The sequence below is a fragment of the Dreissena polymorpha genome, chromosome 13 (genome assembly GCF_020536995.1).
Source record: "Dreissena polymorpha isolate Duluth1 chromosome 13, UMN_Dpol_1.0, whole genome shotgun sequence".
Lineage (NCBI taxonomy): Eukaryota > Metazoa > Mollusca > Bivalvia > Myida > Dreissenidae > Dreissena > Dreissena polymorpha.
Genome location: NC_068367.1, coordinates 29,284,178 through 29,292,812, shown reverse-complemented (window position 1 = coordinate 29,292,812; position 8,635 = coordinate 29,284,178). Strand labels below are relative to the sequence as shown.

General features: G+C 32.5%; 1 protein-coding gene and 2 long non-coding RNA genes across 3 annotated transcripts in view; 1 reads left to right on the top strand and 2 right to left on the bottom strand.

Annotated features, from left to right (window-relative positions):
- Positions 1–2,284: 2,284 nt before the first annotated feature.
- LOC127855153 (uncharacterized) lies at positions 2,285–4,427 on the top strand. Its single transcript, XR_008037375.1, has 4 exons — positions 2,285–2,428; positions 2,979–3,083; positions 3,462–3,601; positions 4,331–4,427. It is a non-coding gene; the product is annotated as an uncharacterized LOC127855153 (long non-coding RNA).
- Positions 4,428–6,097: 1,670 nt separating this feature from the next.
- Positions 6,098–7,648, bottom strand: LOC127855152 (uncharacterized). Its single transcript, XR_008037374.1, has 4 exons — positions 7,499–7,648; positions 6,890–7,003; positions 6,479–6,637; positions 6,098–6,325 (listed from the first exon to the last, which is right to left on the bottom strand). It is a non-coding gene; the product is annotated as an uncharacterized LOC127855152 (long non-coding RNA).
- A 69-nt stretch (positions 7,649–7,717) lies between these two features.
- Positions 7,718–8,635, bottom strand: part of LOC127855149 (uncharacterized) — a 177,634-nt gene continuing 176,716 nt past the window's right edge. Inside the window, exon 8 of the mRNA XM_052390555.1 lies at positions 7,718–7,743. The gene's annotated coding sequence lies outside the window, so the exon portion shown is untranslated. The remainder of the gene's footprint in view (positions 7,744–8,635) is intronic.

Genomic DNA, 8,635 nt, shown 5'->3' with positions numbered 1-8,635 from the left:
ACACTTTAAAACTAATACCTTTTTGTATGTAATTATACCAAAATGTAAGTAACACATTCATGAACAAAAACAATTACTTTTAATTATATAATATATTCAAGGACAAAACTGATCAAGTGCGGTTCATGTCAGGTAACAAAACTTTTACTCTCCCAAAATCCAATTAAATGGCCAGTCAACTGCATATGTTAATTGACCTGAATATTTTCACATGCATGAGGGCGGTTATTATGAAAATAATTCCTGGTCTGCGCAATTTTATGCAGCTTAGTCTGAGAGCGCACAGACTCAGAAAGTGAAATAATTTTATGAATCTATATTATTAAGCACAGATAGAAGACAGCAAGTATTCTCTATTTTGATTAAAATTATTCTTTGGAGAATACCCTGGGTCGCTGGGTTAAATTTGACCTAATTTGGCTCAAAATTAAATTTTTCCTCTGAAAGGTCACAGGGGCAGGTTCACCCATTTTATGAAGAGGCTGATGAACACGTTAAAAAAACTTTGAAATACACACACACGGACTGCAAGTATTTACCCCTTTCTTGTTAGCCTGAAGGATTTTGTTTGTTGATAGATCAAACTCCAGCTTCGAGGCTATCAGTAGACTGAAAACAGCTTTTGTTCCTGTAACAGAATAATCTTGAAATATTTAAAAAACAAAATTGAGCATCTACGATATTAAATATCAACTTTTTTGTATTCTAGTAACATGCATTATTTTAACCCATTTACGCCTAGCATCTAGAAAATAAGCCTTGGCAAACAGCGTAGACCAAGATGAGATGCCGCATGATGCGGCGTCTCATCAGGGTCTGCGCTGTTTACTTAAAGGAATTAATGTAAGAAATAATCTAAATATAAAAATATATATACTACCTAATTTTGGAAATAAATTGATCCAATTTAGAAGGTTGGGAGAGTCCACTAGGCTTAAATGGGTTAAAATTGTAGCTGGTTAAAATTGTAGCTAACTTATATTTGATTTAAACTTGGAAGTACATTGGATTTAGCACGTATTTAATGCCATTATATCTACGCTATTTACCCAAATACAGCTAAATTAATTTTTGAGCTTAAATTAACCTACAAAACACTTGTTGAATATTATAATTACTCACATAAATATGTGTTCAGTTTATGTTGCTTATCTTCACAATTTCCTGTAAGTGTGTATTGGCCTCTACCAATAGTTGTTTTAAAATATGTTAAAGTCCATAAATTTTATTAAGTGTATGTTTTTCTCCATATGTTAAAGTTTCAGTGTATATTGACACCCATAAAATCATGAACCTACATTTTACCCCGTTAATTCTTTTATTATTGTAAGTAGCCACGTACCTTCTTGTTTGGCATTTATTTACCCCATACAATTAGCCCTGCACCCACAAATTCTTGTTATTTGTGAATTTTTCGTTTATTTAAATATCATAAAAAGCTTTTTTTCTTATATTTGCCCCCTTACACACTATGTATTAATTGCTCTGACACATCAGTTACCTATTGTATCTTCGTGTGATTAGTCACCTATAATTACCAGTTTTTTTCACCATTTTGGGAATGGGGCCGGGTCCCTTTGGATTGGAAAAATTCCAGACGTTTTTGACTTATATTTGGAAATAAATTGTGTTGACCTTATGCTTACGTATACTTTAAAGTTGATAATAAAAGTGATTTCAGTATTATATTTTCTAAAGTTAAACTTATAAAGCTTGATTCAAAGATAATTGACATGTTTAGACGTATAAAAAAATTCTTCTTTTGAAACCTTCAATAGGGAATTAAAAGGTCCCATTGAGGAAAAATATAGAAAAAATTCCATTGGGAATGGGTATATCTACATGTACAAGACCCAAATTTGAACAAAAAAACAACACAGATTGCGTTTCGTGATATAACATCACTTACCTATTGTTTCATGATATAACATTACTTACCCAGGTGCTTTTTTTCGTTCAAATTTGCATTCAGTAGGGTGAACCTTTCCCAATGGAAAAAAGTATATATTTTTCCCCAAAATGGGACCTAAAAAATCTCAATTGAAGGTTTCCAAAAAATATTTTGTTTAATAAGTCTAAACATGTCATTCATCTCTAAATCCAGCTCTCTCATTTGAACCTTAGAAAATATTGAAATCACTTTTATTATTAATTTTCAAGTGTTTCTAAGCATAAAATCAACAACATTAAATTCCCAATTTTAGTCAAAAGGACTCGATATTTCCCAATCCAAAGGGACCTGTCCACATACCCAAAATAGTAAAAACAAACATTGTTACCTATAGACCCTTTCAGTTATTCGCTTTTACTAGTGTTAGAGTTGTGTCCCTTAGCCGGATGTGACGTCAACGGGGGATAGAAATTCGTCAGAGAAAATAAAATTTTACTGTGTCGCTGAAGAAATCAACGTCTTTAGCACAATATATGCGTAAGTTGCACACATGTTTTATTTTTATTATTTTATTGACGCATATTAAATCTATCGCTTGTTGTATATTTACTTTTAAGTACGATGAAGTGAGGAAAAATGCATTAAACATTCCGTTTTGTCAAGACACATTTCATGTTCGTACATATACCATTACACCTGGATTGGAACCTAAAAGTAAATATTGTATAAAAATGCCAAATTTTGAAAGCAAAGCGTATTACGAGTTATTTTCAGAAAGTTTATATTTGTAATCATGATTTTATCATAGGAATTATATGATTTCGGGGCTTTTTTTATTCTTAAATAGAACTAGAAAGTAGAAGAATGTGAATGAAAACCAATCAGGAGAACGGGTCATTTAACTTTCATGTTTTTTACACCAAAATCTCTATTATAGTTTCGGTTTTGAAAGTTTATAAATATAGAGTCTATATTTATAAACTTTCAAAACCGAAACTATCCTTTGTTTCTTTGAGTGTTTGACTGAAGTGTTGAAATAATATAAAAATCAGCTGCAAAAAAAGCATTATATGTGGGTTTTTTTCAGGAATCATCCCAAATGCTATGTTCAGAAACAGTGAAGTACCATGGCTGAACCAGATCCTGTAACAGAAAAGAAAGTACAACAGTACACGACTGTGATTGTCATAAGGTTTTTTTTTTTGTTTAAAATGTGAATTCACTATAATAAATACTCCTAAGTTTATTATTAATATAATTATGCAAATACATACACATTGGTTGCATGAATATATCCGGACATAGTCATGTACCATAAATACACTCTAATAAATATTGACTCGGAACAGAGACCCAACATGAAAGCATACAAGTTCAGCTGTCAGGTTTTAAGCATTATTGCGACTTTAAAAAAAAGCATGTAACTTACACTACATTCAGTATCGATCATATTCATTTCAAACCATTTTCTAAAAAAAATAATATGATGAATTTTGTATGTTGTATAAGTAACATGATTTTTTTCTAAAGAAGCAATAATGCTTAAAACCTGCCTTTTTATTTTTTGTAGCTGTATGCCAAGGATGTCCCTGGCGCTGTTTTACCGCAACTTCAACCAGAAAGATGCAAAGTTAAAGAGTTGCGAATATGGTTGAAATGCCGGGGACAAGCTGTGAAATCGAATGAGACAAAAGCCGAACTTTGCTTGAGGTACTTATTTTATATCGCCTTTTCAGGCCTTTTCCTGGTGTATCTACGGGTCATTTAAACGGACCCATTCCCTAACCTAAATTGTAATTTGAAAAAAATAATTCCCAATAAAAAAAGAAAGAAGAGGTTATGATTATTTTAACTCAATTATATGTAAATGACATCTAACAAAGTACATTACCATGAATAATATGATTTTTCATCTAATTTGAATGATTGGGAAGGGTTATTTTATATTAGTTTTTCCCAAATCAGTTGATTTTTGGCACGAAAAATTCACAATCCTGCAATTGCTTTTTTCCCAAAATGGCCAGGAAAAAGCCTGCTTTTTATATTAAAAACGCACATTCATGTTGTGAATTTTTTTCTATGTTTCTGTCAACCAGTCTGTTAAAAATAAGTTTTATCTGTTTAGTCAGCCTGACTCGACCACACAGCATATAGTACTTTACAATGTATATAACATGCATAGTGGCACACAGCTTTCTGCTTCAATTAAAATCCCTGACATAATAAGTTACATTACTCTCTTAAGTCTGCATTAGAAATTGGTTGCCACTAGTTAAATTGTCTTTATACATTTTTTGGTCACAAAGAAGGTAGGGGTGGCGTTTATTAGGTGGAAAACAAGTATCTGAAACAGACTCTGGAGTAGTGCTTTTTTTGTAACACCTTAAATCTTAATGTTCTGTTACAAAGTTTAAATCTTTACTTTTATATATTTTCCAGGGGTAAAGAAATTCAGTGACAACCAGGATAACATCCTAATTGTTGATCCTTATCCAGACCAGCCATTTGCAGCTAAGCAGAAGTCGTCCTGTATGAAACGTCAAGGACAATCAACAGTGTCAACAGCGGAAGAACATCTTAATTTGGAAGAATGCACATGGACCCAAAGCACCAGACCGATCTTCAAAGACTTTTCGTACATGAACATTCTGGAATGGACCAAAAGTTCTGGTAAAGGTTCAAAACTGGGTGTTGAAAAGCCTATTCAACGAAGCTATGTGTTTTTTCATGACGGTTATGTATTCGACACATGGACATCTGAACGTAACAGTTCAACAATTGTTAGATGCAAGTGTTTCCGCTCCATGAAAAACCGGTAATCAGAAATAAAGAGTATTGAAATAATGTAAATTATATTTGAAAGTATTCAATTTTGTGTTATTTTAGTGTCAGTATTTGTGAGATTCACCTCAAATCACATTTATTCATTCAATATAATCATAGGATCTCAGCTCATTTTGGTGCAATACCTGTATCTGAATGTTTGTAATTTTCAGATTGTGTTTCCTTAAATTAGTTTATGATTTCTAGCTTTCACATGTTGTCTTTCATCATTAATCTTACAATTAATGATACTTCATACTGTTTTGTGATGAACTATGCTACTCAAATGTGCTTATCTTGCATTATTTCTGTTGTAATAAAGCTTATATCATTGATTACAAAGTGTTTTCACTCAAAGGATTACGCAAATCTGTAGCAGAGTCTTAGTGAAATAGTTGCTATGGTGTCTGCTAAGCAATCTGGAGCAACCAGTTTCGATCCCCATTGAGAATCAGTAATGGTTCTTCCCAGGAAACGAACTTAAGTACTGATTTGTCTCAATATGCATTGGACTTTCTTAGTTTTACCTAATATTTCCCAAAAAAAACTAAAATTTCTATTAACAAAATTATTTATTCAGTAGTCATACAATCAAAACAAATTAACAAACATGATTAAAAAGATGTATATACAATTTTTATGTAAAGGCCACACACCTTATTTGGCATAGTAAATTTAAGTATGAGTGACATATTTTATCTATGCCAATTAGAATATATCTGGTGGTTACAAGGTAGAAATCCATCTTTTTTGCACTTTACAACTTAAAAATAATCGTGTTTGTCGAAATGGATGTGTACGTCTGGAAATCCTACTTTCAGTTTTAAAAGCAGTACTGTTTGAAAAAAAAATAACTTGCTATTAAACTAGGCTATAGATTTAATTTTATTATGCCAACTAGAATATATCTGGTGGTAACAAGGTAGAAAGCCATCTTTTTTGCGCTTCAAAAAGTTAAAAATAATCGTGTTTAATATAGAAATCCTTCTTTCAGTTTTAAAAGCAGTTATTCCTGTTTGAAAAATAATAAATTACTTGCTAACTAGACTATAGATTTAATGAAAATTTTGCACACTTTCAAATTGCATCTATATGAACATGTACTTTATTTCAAGGTGTGTAGCTTTAAGTACTCTTTAAGCATTAATCTGTAACTAAATCAATGCTTATATCAAGATAATTATCAAAAACTTTATACAAAGCCAAAAAATGTACAAATATTACATGAACAGCCAATGGTTTTTCATTAGCCTACATGTAGTATGATGTACACGAACAACAAATGTTCATATAAATGGTATGTATGTTAAACACCAGGACATGGTATAATTGGGTCTTGGAAAAGAGTGAGCTATGAGCAAACTGTCCAAATTTGATATTAATTATCCCAAACAGAGAAACCAGAATGACCTGATCAAATATGTGAAAACTTTTAATCTTGTTAATTGCACGTTCCACTTGAATTCGCTTCAACAGATGTGGTTTGTCCTTCCAGCAGTCGAATAGTGTAGGGATGGCTCCTGGTTTTAGATACCTCTGCTTAGCAAATCCAGATTCATCAAGACAGTCACGTTCAAAATGGAGAAAACAGACAACCGTATTGTGACTTATCTGAAAGAAAAAAAAAGAATAAATAAATATGTGTGCTGTTTTTGAATCACATCAACACTATTTTTCTGACATGAAAATGTATAGTACTTTACATGTTTTATTTTTCTTTATACAAAATCATTTAAAGTTTTACTGAAACCACTAACAACTGACCTTAAAATGTCTGTCTTCATCTCTTCGTATTTTATTCAACCAAACAGCTTGAACTGGATCATCTTCAGCTGGAAATGCATGATAGGTGGGCTTTCCATAGCCTTCTAACAATCCTTAGCCAGTGGTGTGACATTTGGGCACACAGCAGATCCTGTTAGACTGAAATTTCATGAAGATCAACTAATAATATTAAAAAAAATCAAGTGAATAACAACTTTACCAATTATTTTGGATCATTAAAATCAGTATAACAAAGTCCACAAACGTGGTTAACAAATAATAAGATGTGTTTTTATCCTATTGGTTAAGAATTTCATTTTATTTGTATTGATATTAATTATTATATGTCTATAAATGTTTTATTCCCAAATGTTATTTAAACAAATCAATTGACTAAACAATTTAATTTACCTTCAGCTTCTTCTCGAGTGATACAGTAATGTCTTGAATCTGTTTTCCATCCGGTTTTGAGTCGAATACTGGTGTTGCTGTGTAAAACTGGACAGCATAGTCGTGGTCATTAATCTGTTGAACAAAATTCTGTTTCATAACATTCATGATAACTGATTCATTGTACTTTACACATTAATACACATTAGGCCGGGTATAGCTTAGTACAAGCTCTAATCAAACAAATAGCTTTTTAACAAACCATATGTTGCATTGGATGCCGTTGGCTTTCAATTTAAAAAAATGGTCAATTGGTACAAAAGCACGGTATGACTAAGACCAGTACGAGCGTCCTTTAGTTGCTTCAAAATATAAATGCCAACGAGTGTTCATACTTTGACGAATACGAAATGTCCTTAGATAAAACAAGTCAATATTTCCAGCTATTTAATCTATATCAACATTTCTGAACAGGATTTATTTCAGTAAAAAATCCTTCGTTTGAACGTTTCGTCCTCGCGAAAACATATAACAGACAAAAACAATACCGCTGCTTTATCAGCATTATAAACCGAATATCAAAATTGCATAAGAAAATAATAAATTATTAATAATAAGGTCAGTACAAACCTTTTCGTTCATATTTTAAGTCCATTTACACCGTTGAAAACACACATTGTCAAACAGACATCTCTTTGTTTGCTTACAGTCGATAATCGGGTATCCCCGGATGACGTCATTCAGGGGAGGTAATTATAATCAGTTAATAACTGAAAGGGTGTATTGTTGCTCCATGTGATTTGACCAGGGCCGTCATTCCGGCCTGCGTGTCCTGGAAAGTCCCAGTAAACTGAATATTGTATCCATCCAATGTGCTGCAACAAAATGAATGGTAGTATAAACACATATAGCAAAATACGCATATAACAGACTGACATTTATAACTATTCAATGTGTTACCAGTCACAAATTCCATTTGAAAATTTCAACAATCTATCTGAAATACTTTCAGAGTCATTGCAAGATCCATATTTCGACAGATAGAAACAAGAAACCGTCGGAGACGGGTAATGCTCCCTAAAGGTTTTTTTGTCACAATATTGCACTATATATTCAGATAAAAAGGAAACGTCTTGAAGGGCATAACTTTGGACAAAATGATACGATGGATGGTTTAGCAACTTAAAAATTTCAAAGGGCCATAACTCTCTAAATAAATCATCTAACCAGAACCCACTAATAACATGCGCATCTCCTCAAGGTAGTCAAGCTTCCCATAAAGCTTCATTGAAGTCCAGTCAGTAGTTGGGGAGAAATGCCCGGACAAGAATTGCACTATATGTACAGTTTATAGAAAATTTCAAAGGGCCACAACTCTGTGAAAAATCATCCGACCACAACCAGCTGATAATATGCTTATCTCCTGTTGGTAGTGAAGCTTCCCATAAAGTTTCATTGAATTCCCGTGATAAGTTGCTGAGAAATAGCTCAGACAAGAATTGCACTATATGTACAATGAAAAATTTCAAAGGGCCATAACTCTGTGAAAAATCATCTGACCATAACCGGCTGATAATATGCACATCTCCTGTTGGTAGTGAAGCTTCCCATAAAGCTTCATTGAAGTCCCGTACTAAGTTGCTGAGAAATAGCTCAGACATGAATTGCATAATATGTACAATGGAAAATTTCAAAGGGCCATAACTACGTTAAAAATATTCTGACCAGAACCGGCTAATAATATGCACATCTCCTCTTGGTAGTGAA